Source organism: Saccopteryx leptura, chromosome 12 (assembly GCF_036850995.1).
Source record: "Saccopteryx leptura isolate mSacLep1 chromosome 12, mSacLep1_pri_phased_curated, whole genome shotgun sequence".
In the NCBI taxonomy this organism is placed as follows: Eukaryota; Metazoa; Chordata; class Mammalia; order Chiroptera; family Emballonuridae; genus Saccopteryx; species Saccopteryx leptura.
The window spans coordinates 54,420,580-54,437,794 of record NC_089514.1 but is presented as its reverse complement, the minus strand read 5'-3'; the positions used below and the strand labels follow the sequence as shown (position 1 = coordinate 54,437,794).

The following is a 17,215-nucleotide window of genomic DNA, read 5'->3' as shown; positions in this document are numbered from 1 at the left end:
CTTGATATTAGCATTATTTATATACTACCACACTTTTAGTATTGACTTTATTCAGCTAAGCAAATAAGAATGACTCTATTCTTATAAAATGAAAAAAGAGAATCAAAACCCAGATTAAAAAAAATCTGACGCAAAAGGCAGACTTGTATTAGGGATAATGACACTTTCTATATTTCAAAGTGGCATTTATTTCTGAAGCATGTAAGCCTCTCTTCACAGTGACTTATTATATTATAGGGCCATGACAATCAAAACAGCATGGTAGCCCTGGCCGATTGGCTCAGTGGTAGAGCGTCGGCCTGGCGTGCAGGGGACCCGGGTTCGATTCCCGGCCAGGGCACATAGGAGAAGCACCCATTTGCTTCTCCACACCCCCGCTCTCCTTCCTCTCTGTCTCTCTCTTCTTCTCCCGCAGCCAAGGCTCCATTGGAGCAAAGATGGCCCGGGCACTGGGGATGGCTCCTCGGCCTCTGCCCCAGGCGCTAGAGTGGCTCTGGTCGCAGCAGAGCGACGCCCCGGAGGGGCAGAGCATCGCCCCCTGGTGGGCAGAGCGTCGCCCCTGGTGGGCGTGACGGGTGGATCCCGGTTGGGTGCATGTGGGAGTCTGTCTGACTGTCTCTCCCCGTTTCCAGCTTCAGAAAAATACAAAAAAAAAACAAAACAAAAAAACCCAGCATGGTATTGGCAAAAAAATAGACACTCAGACCAATGGAACAGAATAGAAAGCCCAGCAATAAAACTACATATATATGGTCAAATAATTTTTGATAAAGGGGCCAACACAATGGAGAAGAGAAAGCCTCTTCAACAAATGGTGCTGGGAAAACTGGAAAGCCACATGCAAAAGAATGAAACTCGACTACAGCTTGTCCCCTTATACTAAAACTAATTCAAAATGGATCAAAGAGCTAAACATAAGACCTGAAACAATAAAGTACATAGAAGAAGACATAGGTACTAAACTCATGGACCTGGGTTTTAAAGAGCATTTTATGAATTTGACTCCAATGGCAAGAGAAGTGAAAGCAAAGATAAATGAATGGGACTACATCAGACTAAGAAGTTTTTGCTCAGCAAGAGAAACTGACAACAAAATAAACAGACAGCCAACTAAATGGGAAATGATATTTTCAAACAACAGCTCAGATAAGGGCCTAATATCCAAAATTTACAATGAACTCATAAAACTCTACTGTGTTTATCAAGAGTAAAGTAAACTATTATTCAAACTCACTTCCATTTGGGATTGTAGCCCAAAGTGTTAATGGCATCATTATTCCAAACAAAATGTGTCATAACCCTTACTTTTGGTGACAGATTTCTTCATTTCCATGAATGGCTTGTAGTTTATAAGATATTTAAATGCTGTAATTATTTTCTTTTTTTTTTTTTTTTTTTAATAAATTTTTATTTTAATGGGGTGACATCAATAAATCAGGGTACATACATTCAAAGAAAACATTTCCAGGTTATCTTGTCATTTAGTTCTGTTGCATACCCATCACCCAAAAAGAGATCATCCTCCGCCACCCTCCATCCAGTTCTCTCTGTACCCCTCCCCCTCCCCCTCTCCCTCCTTCCCTCCCCCCACCCCCCATAGCCACCACACTCCTGTCCATGCCTCCTAGTCTCGCTTTTATGTCCCCCCAATGTATGGAATCCTGCAGTTCCTGTTTTTTTCTGATTCGCTTATTTCACCCCGCACAATGCTACCAAGAGTCCACCATTCCGCTATAAGTGATCCGATGTCACCATTTCTCCTAGCTGAATAATATACCATGGTGTATATGTGCCCCATCTTCTTCATCCAGTCCTCTATTTTTTTTACAGTGATTAAAAGCCTTTAAGCAAACTCTTGGCCCATACAGCAAGAATCCCTAAAAGAGTAGTGTCCTTAACATGTTCCCCAAGTCCAAGATGGCCCCATCACCATGCCAAATCCCTGAAAAATGCAACCCAACCACAGTTCAGTCTGTTAGGAGCTGTCACAGGGAGCAGGAGTCCAGGAAAGTTCCCCACAGGAAAAGTCCGCATGGCACTGGAATTGTTGTCACCATTCTATACTTTGCAGCTCATGTCCAAATCCCAATGACCGCTGCTTCTAGCTGGTAATGATTCAGGTAGACTGGAAAAAGCCATTTGCAGCATGCGTGGATACGGAGCTTCTGTTCTCCTCTGCCTGGAGAGATGAGACCAGGTTGCTTTTCCCTGGAGCTCTGTGACTGTGGCCTGGTAAAGAGAACCTTGGGATACACTAAGCTGGGTGGCAAAGGTAAATTCATATTACAAGTTGGCAAAAGGAGGAAAGAGAGCTCTAAATTAGGAGTAGGTCCCAGCCTGAAATATGAGTGGGGCATTGAGGTAGGAGGGATAAAGGAAACACTATATATTAAGCAAAGCAGCAGAAAATAGGACTATCAACACCCACAACAGAGATCTTTGAGGGAAGAATAAAAAAACCTGACTATTCAGGCAAAATATAGTTAAGTGGCCCTTGTGCGAATGAGATCAGTTTACCTGCTTCTTGGAAGAAATACCCTAGGCTCGTCCCCAGTATCGTAGATGGGGCCCACGGCCCTGGGCACCTTCAGCCTTCAGTGGCAAACCCCAGCTTTCTGGGCAAGGTTAGGTCATAGGTGGCTGGAGCAGGGCTGGAAGAGACTGAACCTTCCCTTAGAGGAGCGAGGGGGAAGCCCACCTTCCAGTTTCCTCACAGCAGAGGCGTGTAAGCCTGGCAGGCTTTAGCTCAATGACCTTCCTTTCCACTATTGAAGCAGGACCCAGATGGCATCCTATGAGACCCCTTTGGGGTGTTGGAGCCTTTAAGGGTGTATCCTAAAAGCTGGTAGTTCCCCTGATCTCTATTGGGCTTTTTCTGCCTCTAGGTATCTTAAAAGCCATTCTCAGAAGATCTCGCTGAGGGGTTTGAGGATCCCCATCTGCCTATATAAATCTTTTCCATATATCTGGAGCTATTTGGAAAAAAGACAGAACAGTGTTATTAGCTAGATCTAATAAAGAAGGTAGTAGTTTGCAGGCGAAAAAGATTTGGTGTCTCCTGTTCAAAAGAAATGTAATTTTTTTTTTTTTAAGTAAAAAGCATGATATGGTAGACCTGTCGGAGTCATTGGCCTGTGTGCAGGATTCCCGGGTTCGATTCCTGGCCAGAGCACACAGGAGAAGCGCCCATCTACCTCTCCACTCCTCCCCCTCTCCTTCCTCTTCATCTCTCTCCTCCCGCCCACAGCCAAGGCTCCACTGGAGCAAATCCACCCTGGGCACTAAGGATGGCCCCATGACCTCTGCCCCAGTCACTAGAATGGCTCCGGTCCTAACAGAGGAACACCCCAGATGGGCAGAGCATTCCCCCCAGTAGGCATGCCAGGTGGATCCCAGTCAGGCGCATGCAGGAGTCTGTCTGACTGCCTCCCCATCCCCATCCTCAGAAATATACAAAAAATAAATAAATAAAAGAAAAAATACTCAAAAAAAAAAGGGAGGGGGGCATTCCCTTGTGCTTAAGCTCCAGGGAGCATGGAGTGAGCTTGAGTATGTCCTATGAAACATGGAGCTCTATGTTGACATATAAGTCTTTGAAGAAGGAGGAACTGCTGAAATAGTTTATCAGCATTTGTCCCTAAGACAGCAGTCTTTATAGTGGGAACACCATATGTAAATATTTGCTGTCTGTCTATAGATTAAGCGGGGAATATGGCAAATGCTGAAAAGCCATGATCTTTGTGCCCCTCCCCTGCCCCAACCCCCTCCCTCTCCTCCCCCCACCCTGTAACCCCAACACTGTTGTTCATGTCTCTGAGCCTCATCTTTATGTCCCACCTATGTATGGAAATGTATAGTTCTTAGTTTTTTCTGATTTACTTCTTTCACTCAGTATAATGTTATCAAGGCCCATCCATGTTGTTTTAAAAGATCCTACGTCATCATTTTTTTATGGCTGAGTAGTATTCCATAGTATATATATACCAAAGCTTTTTAATCCACTCGTCCTCTGATGGACACTTGGGCTGTTTCCAAATCTTTGCTATTGTGAACAATGCTGCCATAAACATGGGGGTGAATTTCTTCTTTTCAAACAGTGCTATGGTGTTCTTGGGGTATATTCCTAACAGTGGTATAGCTGGGTCAAAAGGCAGTTCGATTTTTAATTTATTGAGGAATCTCCATACTGTTTTCCACAGTGGCTGCACCAGTCTGCATTCCCACCAGCAGTGCAGGAGGGTTCCCTTTTCTCCACATCCTCGCCAACACTTATTCTGTGTTGTTTTGTTGATGAGCGCCATTCTGACTGGTGTGAGGTGATATCTCATTGTGGTTTTAATTTGCATTTCTCTAATCATTAGTGATGTTGAACATTTTTTCATATGCCTATTGGCCATCTGTGTGTCCTCTTTGGAGAAGTGTCTATTCATTTCTTTTGCCCATTTTTGGATTGGATTGTTTGTCTTCCTGGTATTAAGTTTTACAAGTTCTTTATAAATTTTGGTTATTAACCCCTTATCACACGCAATGTCAAATATATTCTCCCATTGTGTAGTTTGTCTTTTTATTCTGTTCTTATTGTCTTTAGCTGTGCAGAAGCTTTTTAGTTTGATAAAGTCCCATTTGTTTATCCTGTCTTTTATTTCACTTGCCTGTGGAGACAAATCAGCAAATATATTGCTGCGAGAGATGTCAGAGAGCTTACTGCCTATGTTTTCTTCTAAGATGCTTATGGTTTCACGGCTTACATTCAAGTCTTTTATCCATTTTGAGTTTATTTTTGTGAGTGGTGTAAGTTGGTGGTCTAGTTTCATTTTTTTGCAGGTAGCTGTCCAGTTTTCCCAACACCATTTGTTGAAGAGGCTGTCTTTACTCCATTGAATTGTCTTACCTCCTTTGTCAAATATCAGTTGTCCATAGAGCTGTGGGTTTATTTCTGAGTTCTCTGTTCTGTTCCATTGATCTATATGCCTGTTCTTATGCCAGTACCATGCTGTTTTGAGTACAATGGCCTTATAATGTAACTTGATATCTGGAAGTGTGATACCTCCCGCTTTTTTCTTCCTTTTCAGGATTGCTGAGGCTATTCGTGTTCTTTTTTGGTTCCATATAAATTTTTGGAATATGTGTTCTATGTCTTTGAAGTAAGTCATTGGTATTTTCATTGGTATTGCATTGAATTTATAAATTGCTTTGGGTAATGTAGACATTTTAATGATGTTTATTCTTCCTAACCATGAGCACGGTATATGCCTCCGCTTATTCGTATCTTCCCTGATTTCTTTTATCAATGTTTTATAATTTTCCGAGTACAAGTCTTTAATCTCCTTGGTTAGATTTATTCCTAGGTACTTTATTTTTTTGGTTGCAATGGTAAAGGGGATTGATTTCCTGATTTCTCTTTCTGACAGTTCATTATTAGTGTATAAAAATGCCTCTGATTTCTGAGTATTGATTTTATATCCTGCCACCTTGCCAAATTCTTTTATCAGGTCTAGTAGTTTTTTGACTGAGACTTTAGGGTTTTCTATATACAATATCATGTCATCTGCAAATAATGATAGTTTTTCTTCCTCTTTTCCAATTTGGATGCCTTTTATTTCTTTTTCTTGTCTGATTGCTGTGGCGAGGACTTCCAGAACTATGTTGAATAAGAGTGGTGAAAGGGGGCACCCCTGCCTTGTTCCTGATCTTAAGGGGATTGCTTTTAATTTTTGCCCATTGAGTATGATGTTGGCTGTGGGTTTGTCATAGATGGCCTTTATCATGTTGAGGTATGTTCCCTGTATTCCCACTTTGCTGAGAGTTTTGATCATGAATGGGTGCTGGACTTTATCAAATGCTTTTTCTGCATCTATTGAAATTATCATGTGGTTTTTCTCCTTTCTTTTGTTTTATGTGATGAATCACGTTGATTGATTTGCGAATGTTGTACCAGCCTTGCCTCCCAAGAATAAATCCTACTTGATCATGGTGTATGATTTTTTCCATATATTGCTGGATCCGGTTTGCTAATATTTTATTGAGGATTTTTGCATCTAAGTTCATCAGGGATATTGGCCTATAATTTTCTTTTTTTGTGTTATCTTTGCCTGGTTTTGGAATCAGAATTATGCTCGCCTCATAAAAGGAGTTTGGAAGTCTTCCTTCCTCTTGAATTTTTTGAAATAGCTTGAGAAGGATAGGAGTTAGTTCTTCTTTGAATATTTGGTAGAATTCACTTGTGAAGCCATCAGGCCCAGGACTTTTCTTTTTTGGGAGTTTTTTGATAGCTGTTTCAATCTCATTTGTTGTAATTGGTCTGTTTAGGTTTTCTGATTCTTCCAGATTGATTTTTGGAAGATTATATGATTCAAGGAATTTGTCCATTTCATCTAGGTTGTCTAGTTTTTTGGCGTACAGTTCTTCATAGTATTTTCTTACAATATTTTGTATTTCTGTTGTGTCAGTTGTTATTTCTCCACTCTCGTTTCTAATTTTATTTATTTGAGTCCTCTCTCTTTTTTTCTTGGTGAGTCTTGTTAAAGGTTCATCAATCTTGTTTACCTTTTCAAAGAACCAGCTCCTGGTTTCATTGATCCTCTGTATTGTTTCTTTAGCCTCTATGTTGTTTATTTCTGCTCTGATCTTTATTATTTCCTTCCTTCTACTAGCTCTGGGCTTTACTTGCTGTTCTTTTTCTTGTTCTTTTAGATGCAGGGTTAAGTTGTTTATTTGAGCTTTTTCTAGCTTCTTGAGGTATGCCTGTAATGCTATAAACTTCCCTCTCAGGACTGCTTTTGCTGTGTCCCATAAATTTTGAGTTGATGTATGCTCATTATCGTTTGTTTCTAGGAATTTTTTAATTTCTTCTTTGATCTCCATGTTAACCCATTTGTTGTTTAATAATGTACTATTTAGTTTCCAAGTGTTTGAATGTTTTTCAATTTTTCTATTGTGGTTGATTTCTAGTTTAATGCCATTGTGATCAGAGAAAGTGCTCGATATGATTTCAATCTTCTTAAATTTGTTGAGCCCGCTTTTGTGCCCTAACATGTGGTCTATTCTAGAGAATGTACCATGAGCGCTTGAAAAGAATGTATATTCTGCTGTTTTAGGGTGAAAGGTTCTGAAGATATCTATTAAATCGAGATGATCTAGTATGTCCTTTAAGTCTGCTGTTTCTTTGTTAATTTTCTTTCTTGAGGATCTATCTAATGATGTTAATGGGGTATTGAAATCTCCTACTATTATAGTATTGCTGTTGATCTTGCCCTTTAAGTCTATCAAAGTCTGCTTTATATATTTAGGTGCTCCTGTATTAGGTGCATAGATATTTATAATGGTTATATCTTCCTTTTGGATTGCTCCTTTTATCATTATGTAGTGACCTTCTTTATCTCTAACTATGGTCTTTGTTCTAAAGTCCATTTTGTCTGATATAAGTATTGCTACCCCAGCTTTTTTTTCATTTCCATTTGCGTGAAATATTTTTTTCCATCCTTTTATCTTCAGTCTGTGTGCATCTTTTGATTTAAGGTATGTCTCTTGTAGACAGCATATGCATGGGTCCTGTTTTCTTATCCATGCAGCTACCCTATGTCTCTTGATCAGATCATTTAATCCATTAACATTTAAGGTTATTACTGATATGTAATTGTTTATTGCTATTTTTTTCCTTTAATACTGTTTTTCTCTTTTGCTATATTCTTTTTTTCCTTTTATCTGTTTACAACAGGTCCCTTAGCATTCCTTGCAGCCTTGGTTTGGTTGCAGTGAAATCCTTGAGGTTTTATTTTGTCTGTAAAGCTTTTTATTTCTCCTTCAATTTTAAATGATAGCCTTGCTGGATAAAGTAGTCTTGGTTGTAGGTTCTTGTTCTGCATTACTTTGAATATTTCTTGCCATTCCCTTCTGGCCTCAAGTGTTTCTGTTGAGAAGTCAGAAGTCATCCTTATGGGGGCTCCTTTGTAGGTGATAGTCTTTTTTTCTCTAGCAGCTTTTAATATTTTCTCTTTATCATTTAGCTTTGGTAATTTAATTATGATGTGTCTTGATGTTGGTTTCTTTGGGTTTCTCCTTAATGGAGTTCTCTGTGCTTCCTGAACATGTGAAATGTTTTCCTGCCTTAATTGGGGGAAGTTTTCTGCTATAATATGTTTGAACAAAGTCTCTATCCCTTGTTCTTTCTCTTCTTCTTCAGGAACCCCTTTGATGCGGATGTTATTTCTCTTCATGTTGTCACAGAGCTCTCTTAGAGTTTCCTCAGACTTTTTGAGTCTCTTTTCTTTTTACTGCTCTGCTTCCGTGCCTTTATTTATTGTTTCCTCTAACTCACTGATTCGATTCTCTGCTTCACCCATCCTGCTTTTAATTCCTTCCATTGTATTCTTTATTTCAGATATTGTATTTGTCATTTCTGTCTGATTCTTTTTTATTATTTCAATGTCCTTTTTTATATTTGTTATCTCTTTATTTAGGTTTTCGTAATGGCCATCTATGGTGGTTCTAATATCTTTGAGCATCCTAACAATCGTTATTTTAAACTCTGCATCTGGTAATTTGGTTATATCTGATTCACTTAGGTCCTTTTCTGGGGATTTCTCTTGGTTTATTTGTGTTGTATTTCTCTGCCTTCTCATTTTCTCTTCACGGGAGTGGCTGTGATCACATGCTTGGGTGCACAAGGGTTGGTGGCCTTGGCCTTTGCCCCGCCCCTGTGTGTGATGTTATGCTCGTTCCTGAGGGCACTGGCGAGCACCTTTGTTCAGCTGCGGGTCTCCGCCTGTTTCCGAGCTTTCGCCCTGCGTTTGCAGGATGATCCCACTCAAGGAACAGCTGCTAGCCTTGGCTCTACTGTCGGGCAGGGCTGCGTGCTCAAGCTCAGCTCCTTAGTGGAACTCCGCCTCTTCTGGGCTTTTGGCTCCACCCCCGCGGGAGGAGCCAGCTACCAAGTCAGACCACAAGCCTGGGTTGCACGGGCGGGGCAGGGATGTGCTCCTCTACCCTTGCTCCGGGGCTGGTTTCTACCCTTTCCAGGTTTCCCGCCCTTCTCCCGGAGGCTGGATTACAGGCTGCCGGCAGCTGAGCTTGGCCGCTTTTGCACGCCCCCTTCTCCCTAGCCGGGCAAGATTGAGCTCACACCTGAGCCCAGTGGTGGCCAGCCGGCTTCCAACCCTGCCAGCAGAAGCGCGCTTTTGTCTCCCGCTGCCGCCCGCCCTCCGGCTCGCCCTCAGCCGCGTGGGTGGGGGCGTTGCAGCTCAGACCCTAAGACTCACTACTGTAGACCCGAAAGCTCCCTCCTTCTATGCTACTCTGCTCTGAGTGCCACAGGGGAGCTTGTTTGGCTGCTCTCCTGCTTCCCTTTGCTGGTATTGCTGTTTCCGGGGGAAATATTCACTTCAGCTTTGGGGAGTGACTCGTCCCAGGGGTTAGGGTGGCTATCTCCCAAAATGTTTCTCCCTATGCCTCCTAGATTGCACTCTCTTCCTGTTACTGTGGTTCTCTCCCCTCTCCCTCCGTCTCCAGGAGCCCCGGGTGAGTGTTTGTGAGAGAGATGTTCTGCGCGGTCCCTTTAAGAAGGATCTTGGGTCTGAGAAATCAGACTCTCTCTCAAATAGTATCCTGACTTGTTTCCAGCTAAATACTGTCCTTACACCTCTTCTGGGCTCTGGGGCTGCAGGCTGGGGCTTTGTTCCTGGGGCTCAGGACCCTTTCCTCTCTGCTAAACTCACTTCCCGCCACGCGAGTCTCTCCCTGCTGCCGTTCACTCCGAGAAGCTGGGCAACCCTCTCCGCGTTTCCGCTTTTCCTACCAGTCTCTGTGTGGCTTCTTCAGCATTCCTTGGTTGAAGAGTCCTTTTAGTTTAGTCCAAAGTTGGTTTTTCCAGCTGATAGTTCATAAAATTAGTTTTTAATCCACTTTGGTTCTGGGAGGTAGATGCTGGTACGTCCGCCTACTCCAGCGCCATCTTGTCTCTCTGTAATTATTTTCTTGTTATTATATGTTATGCTAATGATTTTACTGGTTGACATGTTAGTCCTTTGATAAAGACAATGTCATTTTTGTCACCTTTGTGAGATACATTTTTATATATGTTCTCCATACTAAATAAATATGGATAATATACAAGTGATAGCTTTGGGGGGATAATGTGAACAACACATAAAGGTTTGCTTATAAGTTGGTAAGCGTCTTAAAATTTTTCATTATTGACTTGCAATATTGTAAAGACAGTAAGTCTTAAAAAAAGACAATTTTTTAAGAGATAATTTTGGAACTTTATACTTTTAAATGCTTTATTCCTTTAGGTTAGAAAAGTCAAGTTCTAGTGTTCTATAAAATACTATAAGTTAGAGGCTGCTTTCTTATATTAAGAATTACTTATGGCATCATATGAGACATGAATATATTAACACTTTATTTTGTGTATATGTAGCATTTCTAAACTAAAATATATATTTTAGAAATAGGTGATAAAAACTACCTATCTTTAGAAGAAAAATCAAAATAATTTAATCAGATAAGTTTGGACTTAAAAGTACACCGGGGGCCCTGGCTGGTTGGCTCAGCGGTAGAGCGTCAGCCTGGTGTGCGGGGAACCTGGGTTCGATTCCCGGCCAGGGCACATAGGAGAAGCGCCCATTTGCTTCTCCACCCCCCCTCCTTCCTCTCTGTCTCTCTCTTCCCCTCCCGCAGCCAAGGCTCCATTGGAGCAAAGATGGCCCGGGCGCTGGGGATGGCTCCTTGGTCTCTGCCCCAGGCGCTAGAGTGGCTCTGGTCGCGGCAGAGCGACGCCCCGGAGGGGCAGAGCATCGCCCCTGGTGGGCGTGCCAGGTGGATCCCGGTCGGGCGCATGCGGGAGTCTGTCTGACTGTCTCTCCCCGCTTCCAGCTTCAGAAAAAAAATAAAAAAATAAAAAAATAAAAGTACATCAGGTAAAATAAAGGGACTTCTATAAATGTGATGAGTTATATGTTTACTCATATTTTCAACAGATCAGCATTAAATTGTTAAAATGCCACTGTTTTCTAATTAAACACACACACACACACACACACACACACACACACACACACACACAGAACAAGCCTGATCAGTGGCACAGTGAATAGAGCGTTGGCCTGGGAAGCTGAGGATCCAGGTTCGAAACCCCGAGGTCACCTGCTTGAGCACGGGTTCACCAGCTTGAGTGTGGGGTCACTGGCTTGAGCATGGGATCATAAACATGACCCCAGGGTTCGCTGGCTTGAACCCAAAGGTCTCTGGCTTGAGCAAGGGGTCACTGGCCCCCTAGTCAAGGCACATATGAGAAAGCAGTCAATGAACAACTAAGGTGGCGCAACTATGAGTTGATGCTTCTCATCTCTCTCTTCCTGTCTGTCTGTTTGTGTCTGTCTCTCTGTCTCTGTCTCTCTCTCTCTCTCTCTCTCTTACTAAAAAACAAAAACAAAAAAACAAAGACATTTATTATTATTCTGTGATAGGCGCAAACATCATCCTGTAGTATTAGACTCTTTAATAATTTGCATTCTGTTTGAAAATCTAAACAGCATTAGAAATAAATAAATACCTAAAATAAAACAAAGCAATATATATGTAAATATGATATACCTAGAAGGCAAATAAGCTATGATTATTTTATATTTTTTCAAATAATAAATGTTTCACAGTCACTATGTAAATTAATCATTCATAAAATATTTTTCAATAACACCATCATTAGGGACTGCTCATTGATTTGCCTATAACTAAAAATTTGTGTCCTCTTGCAGGTTGCCTTTTGGAAAATAGATTTAATTTTCAGTATAAGTATTATTAGAGGTTTAATATTTACCCATGGAAAAGAAAATAACTGACCCATCAGGGAGATTAAAACTAAAACCATAGCCTCATAAGCACTAAATTCTAATGGTTAAGTTAGTGTAATTTCATGCACAGTAAGAAATATATTGTGTCAATTATTATTATCTCTTAGTAACATATTTTTAAACTATAAGAAAAAAATATAAATATATCACACGAAAGGAATAAGTGGTAAAATATACTCTTCATTTCACTTTGAAAAATGTTTTTAAAAATTCAGATAAATTGGCAGGATGGAAAGATAAGTGACAAAGCAAACATGTATAGAAAATATATTATTTGTAGATTCCAGGTGTAAGTATATGGATGTTTGTTGTACCCTTATGTTTTATATGTGTTTGAAAATTTTTATAATAAAATTTTGGAAAAACATTTGCAACGTAAGAAAGACATCATTTTTTAAATCAATCAATGTGATAAAATGTTAAGGTAAATGCCAATAATAACATGACATAATTCCTAATAATTAGAAAGATAAGCTATGCCATATTTTAAAATGTGTAGTATATTTTTAAAGTAAATCTGAACTTAGCTAAATTCCTTTCAGTTATATATTTTTTGAAGAGAAATTTATACTCTTTTTCTCTAGATTATGTGTTTAAAACTAATTATTTTTTATGGCTGTCTATTATTTAGTGGTAACCTGAAGTTATCACCTTGTGTTGTATTCTTGTCAATGGGCTCATTCAGTTTTATGGTTCTCTTTGGTGCATTTACAAAGTGTACTTTATACTACACTTCTAGTTGCCTATAAACAAGAAAACAATCTATACTACTGTATTTCAAATCATTGCCATCCTGGCTGGCCATTCATTTGCAATAAAAAGCACAAGTAAAATGGCAAGTGTAATTCATACATGCTCATTTCTGAAGTGTTAATAAGTAAGTGTCTGGTCAGCTGTGGCATAGAGGAGGCAGCAGACCCCACACATGGTGGGCTTGTCAAGTTTGTTGGGATACCAGGAGTATACCTCCCTGCCCATTCCCTTCTCTTCTATGAGTTTTTCTATTAGTTATTCTTCATTAATTTTGTTCCAGCTTTTTAAGAATAAAATATTTAAGGAGGCTATTAAAAGGTAAATGTTATCACGCACTATTGTTACTGAACTCGATAGGGCTGGCCACTTGGGTGTTCTAGCCAAGAACAAGAAGTGGTTGTTGCAAGGTAGTTTTATTTACTTGTAGCATGTAAAGAAGAAAGATAATCACATCCAAAATATCTTTTATATATTATTATAATATATATATATATTAGCCATTGCTTATGTACACTATTTGGTCAATTACATGTTTATTTCTTCTTTGCAGTTAGCCAAATTTATCAGTTGAACCTGTCAGGCTCATCCTATTACAACTGAATCTGAAAAATACTGTGCTACATTTAGCAAGAATAGTATTAGGTAACAATGGCCTAGATTTCTGTCCTATCTCACACTCTGAGTTATTAATATCTGAGCTTTAGTTAATGTACATCCTAGACAATGCTGAGAAAATGTGGCACAGAGAGAGTTTGGAACTTGGAGATTATCTGTTGTCTGTCACATCTATTTACCAGTTCAGCAAGCACCAGGGAGACTGCAGCGTGGAGCCTGGGCAGTCAGGAGCAGGCGGTTGTGTGCTGGAAAAGAGGAACAAGAAGAGGGTCTCTTTGGGCCATGGTGACAGAAGGACAGCTTTGCCAAGACTAGCAGTCTTTGGATAATCTATGGTCATATTTTCGCAATTCCCCATGTATAAAACACTCCCGTGTATAAGACACACCTTAATTTTGGGGCCAACATTTGAAAAAAACATGTATTACATAAAGTTATTGAACTCAAGTTTTATTCATCATAAAATTCATACAACTCCTCATCACTGTCAAAACTCCCATCTATTAGCTTGTCCTCATCTGTGTCTGATGACGAATCACTGTCTTCATATATTGGCTCATGGCTCATCCTCAGTTCCATCTTTGGCATTTGAAATGCCACACTTCTTAAATGACTTGACAATGATCTCAATCTTGATGTTATCCCAGGATTTTTACACCCAGGTACAAACTTCTCCTATAGTTAGTTTCTTTACTCTTCCTGCTGGTGTCAAATTGTCCCCAGAAGACTTTACCCATTGGTTCCATTGGTTCCATTCGTCTCTCATGGCAGCTTTGAAGGCTTTGTTAATGCTGAAATCAAGTAGTTGGAGCTGGGATGTCAACCATGTATGCTCCATGTATGACAGCAAGTTTTGTTTTCTGCTTTGCAGCAATCTTCTTTGCATTTTTTGTTATGTGTGCCCTGAACTGATCAAGCATCAATAGGGCATTTTTGTTTGAGAGTTCACCTGGTCTCCTTCTCCAAACTTTCTCAAACCAGATCTTCATTCTATCCTGTTCCATCCAACCCTTGTCATGAATGAGGACAATTACTCCTCAAGGAATGTCTTCTTTTGGCATTGTTTTGCATTTGAAAATCAGCATAGGAGGCAGCTTGGTTTCATCAGCACAACAAGATAGAACAACTGTATAATGGCTCTTTTCATGTCCACTTATGTTCACAGTTACAGTTTTCACCCCCTTCTTATCAACAGTTCTGTTATTTGGGACGTCAAATTGAAGGGAGACTTCGTCCATATTTGCGATCTGTCCTAACTCAAACTGATGTGTCTTTGGAAATTGAATGACAAAATGATAAAATTCAAAGACCTTCTGCTCTAGCTTTTAGGCATCTTTTGGGCAAGTCTGGTGAGTGTACGCATGCTTAGTCCATTCCGTTTCATGAACCTGAAGCACCAATTGTGTCCTCCTTTCAAATCAGTAACTTCTTTTTCATCAGCAATTCTTCGTGCCTCATGCTGAACCATCTTTGTGAACAGAGGAATTCCAATTGCCCTTTGCTCTTCAATCCATATCTTCAATTCCCTCTCTACACCAGGCCATTTTGCTGACTTGCCTCTCATGGCCTTCTTCTGTCATGGTATTTTCATTAGGATTTCTTCTTTCTGTAGCTAGTCTCGGATTGATTTCTCAGTTGGAGGAGGACCAGACTTACATTCAGCAGCACAATTTCCACTTTTGCAAACTGAATCACTTTTAACTTGAATTCAGCACTGTACAGAAATCTTTTCTGAGCCATTTCTGGGCAGAACGTGGCAAAATGTAACTTACCATTATATACCAGTAACAAATGTGAAACAGCTCAATGACAAGAATGAAAAAGCAGGAAATGCAAGTAAAAAAAAACTACAACAATGAGCACAAAAATAAGTGCAAAAAATGGGAAATGCAGGTAAATTAATCTACAACCACTGTATAGGATGCACTCAGTTTTTAGACCCCAAATTTTTTGAAAAAAGGTATGTCTTATACATGGGGAAATATGGTATATGCAATATTTTTTATAAATGTGATAAATTCAAAAGATCTTGGATTATAAATGATTATTGGGTCTCTGCTATATAACTTAATATTTTTCATTGTAAAGTTGTTATGATGCCTTGTGTGTTCTATGAGTTATATACTTTCTAATGTCATTAAGATGAAATTCCATGTGACTGTTTACCTTGTTCAGAATTAGCAGCCATGGCTTTCTGATAATTACCCAATGTGAACAAGCAAGTGCCTCACTTGCTCAGGCTGTTTACTTTGGTTTGCATGGGTGTCAGAGCAAAAGAGTGACGACTGTGCTAGGATTTTCTTATTAGTTTTATAGGATAACACAACTTACCATATGGGTGACAGCAATTGATCAGTTTTCATCTGGATCCATATTTTTATTGGGGTTTTAAATATACCTTTTTATAGAAATTATTTTGGTAATGAGATAATCAATATATATTTGAAGGAATATTGCTGGTGTATAATCTTAGCAATGTTCTTTTATAATTAAATTATCACTAGCTATCATATGCTGTGTGAATATTCTGTTGTTTCACTGTTTTCCATGCATCAATGGAAATCAAATGACTCTCAGTTTTGTTTTGTTTTTTTTTGAATATAAGACAGGGTTAAACTTTTACACAGTTACTTAGCCTAACATCATTTTCATCCTTGCCAACTTGTCTTACTTCTCCACAAACCTATGAGTTATGTTGTCCTCGTTTTATAAACTATTTCCTTTGGCAGCAAAAATATAGATTTCTTTTGACTCTCAACTTGTTTAATTAGTTCAGCTTAAATAAAATTTAGTTGCAAATATTGATATCTCTTTCACATGCTTATAACTAAGAATGATTCTTCCACATGATGCTTTGGCTTAGCCTAATAATCAGTAAAAAGTCAATTCAGTCATTACTAATTTACACATTCATTAGAATTTGTCCAACAGGTGGCTGACATAATCAAAACCTAAAATCAAAAAGCATTCTTTTTGGATAAACAAATACTTCCTACACATAAATGTAGGAGTAAAATGAAACATAAAAACCAAACAAGGAAGAGATCAAGGAAGAGATCCTGTGAAAGAAATTCACAGGAAACACAAAATAACACCTTCACCACAGCGGGAAGTCGATGTGAAGAAAGGCAGCTTTGGATTCTTTCCAATGGAGCTTAATTGAACTACAATAAAGACATTGTTATACCAGGCTCCTTCCTACCTGGTAAGCTTAGACACACTCAAAAAGCAGCCACATCGAAAAGCTTCAATGACTATCATTTTCTGGCCATAAATCTAATGAGAGCTATAAAATATGGAAGACTAAAGGCAATATCAAAATGAAGCTTGAAGGTTAAGTGGTAAATTAATTAGTATTAATTTTATACACAAATTCTCCTTCAAATAACTTGAGTGAGTGGTCTTACTTGCAGTGATACATTTTCAGATTTTCTCAAAATGCACATAGAATGGAAGTTTCCAAAGTTTTTTGGTTCATAGTGCCTTAGCAGCTTAGTATTATTTTCTTGGCACCATTTAGGCCAAAAAACAAACAAAAGCCAAAAACTCTCTTTATTAAATAGTTATAGCCAAATAACAATAAATATTTATGTCCAGATAACCTAAATTGGAAGAAAAAATAAAATTAATATTTTTATTTCATTCTGGAATAACCACAGTTATTAATGTGTGTGTGTCTGTGTGTGTTGGGCACTGCACAACTTTTCAAACCTCAAGACAGAGTGAATGCTACCAGCTCTATTACCTGTTCGTCATGGATCTTCAGCAGATAACTGCTTTTTATTGTATCACCGGCTGAAAATCCAGCTTCACACATCTACGATGCCCTCAAAGGGAACCTTGAATGCTCCAGTGTTGAAACTGTGAAATACCTTGACTAATACATAGTTTGTATAGTATCTGACAGAAGTTGAATGTTGTATTTACCTTAAAAAATTAAAATATCCCACAGCAGGCCCTGTGAGTTCATGTAGCATTCCAGGGTTCCTTGGCACGCA

At 39.3% G+C, this 17,215-nt stretch overlaps 1 protein-coding gene across 3 annotated transcripts in view; it reads left to right on the top strand.

Annotated features, from left to right (window-relative positions):
* SEMA3D (semaphorin 3D) overlaps nucleotides 1-17,215 on the top strand; it is a 244,634-nt gene that overhangs the window by 43,665 nt on the left and 183,754 nt on the right. Inside the window, exon 1 of one of the 3 annotated variants that reach the window (XM_066353976.1) lies at nucleotides 13,169-13,244. The exons of the other annotated variants lie outside the window; for them this stretch is intronic. The gene's annotated coding sequence lies outside the window, so the exon portion shown is untranslated. Of the gene's footprint in view, nucleotides 1-13,168; nucleotides 13,245-17,215 lie in introns of those variants that run through there. 3 annotated transcript variants of the gene reach the window in all.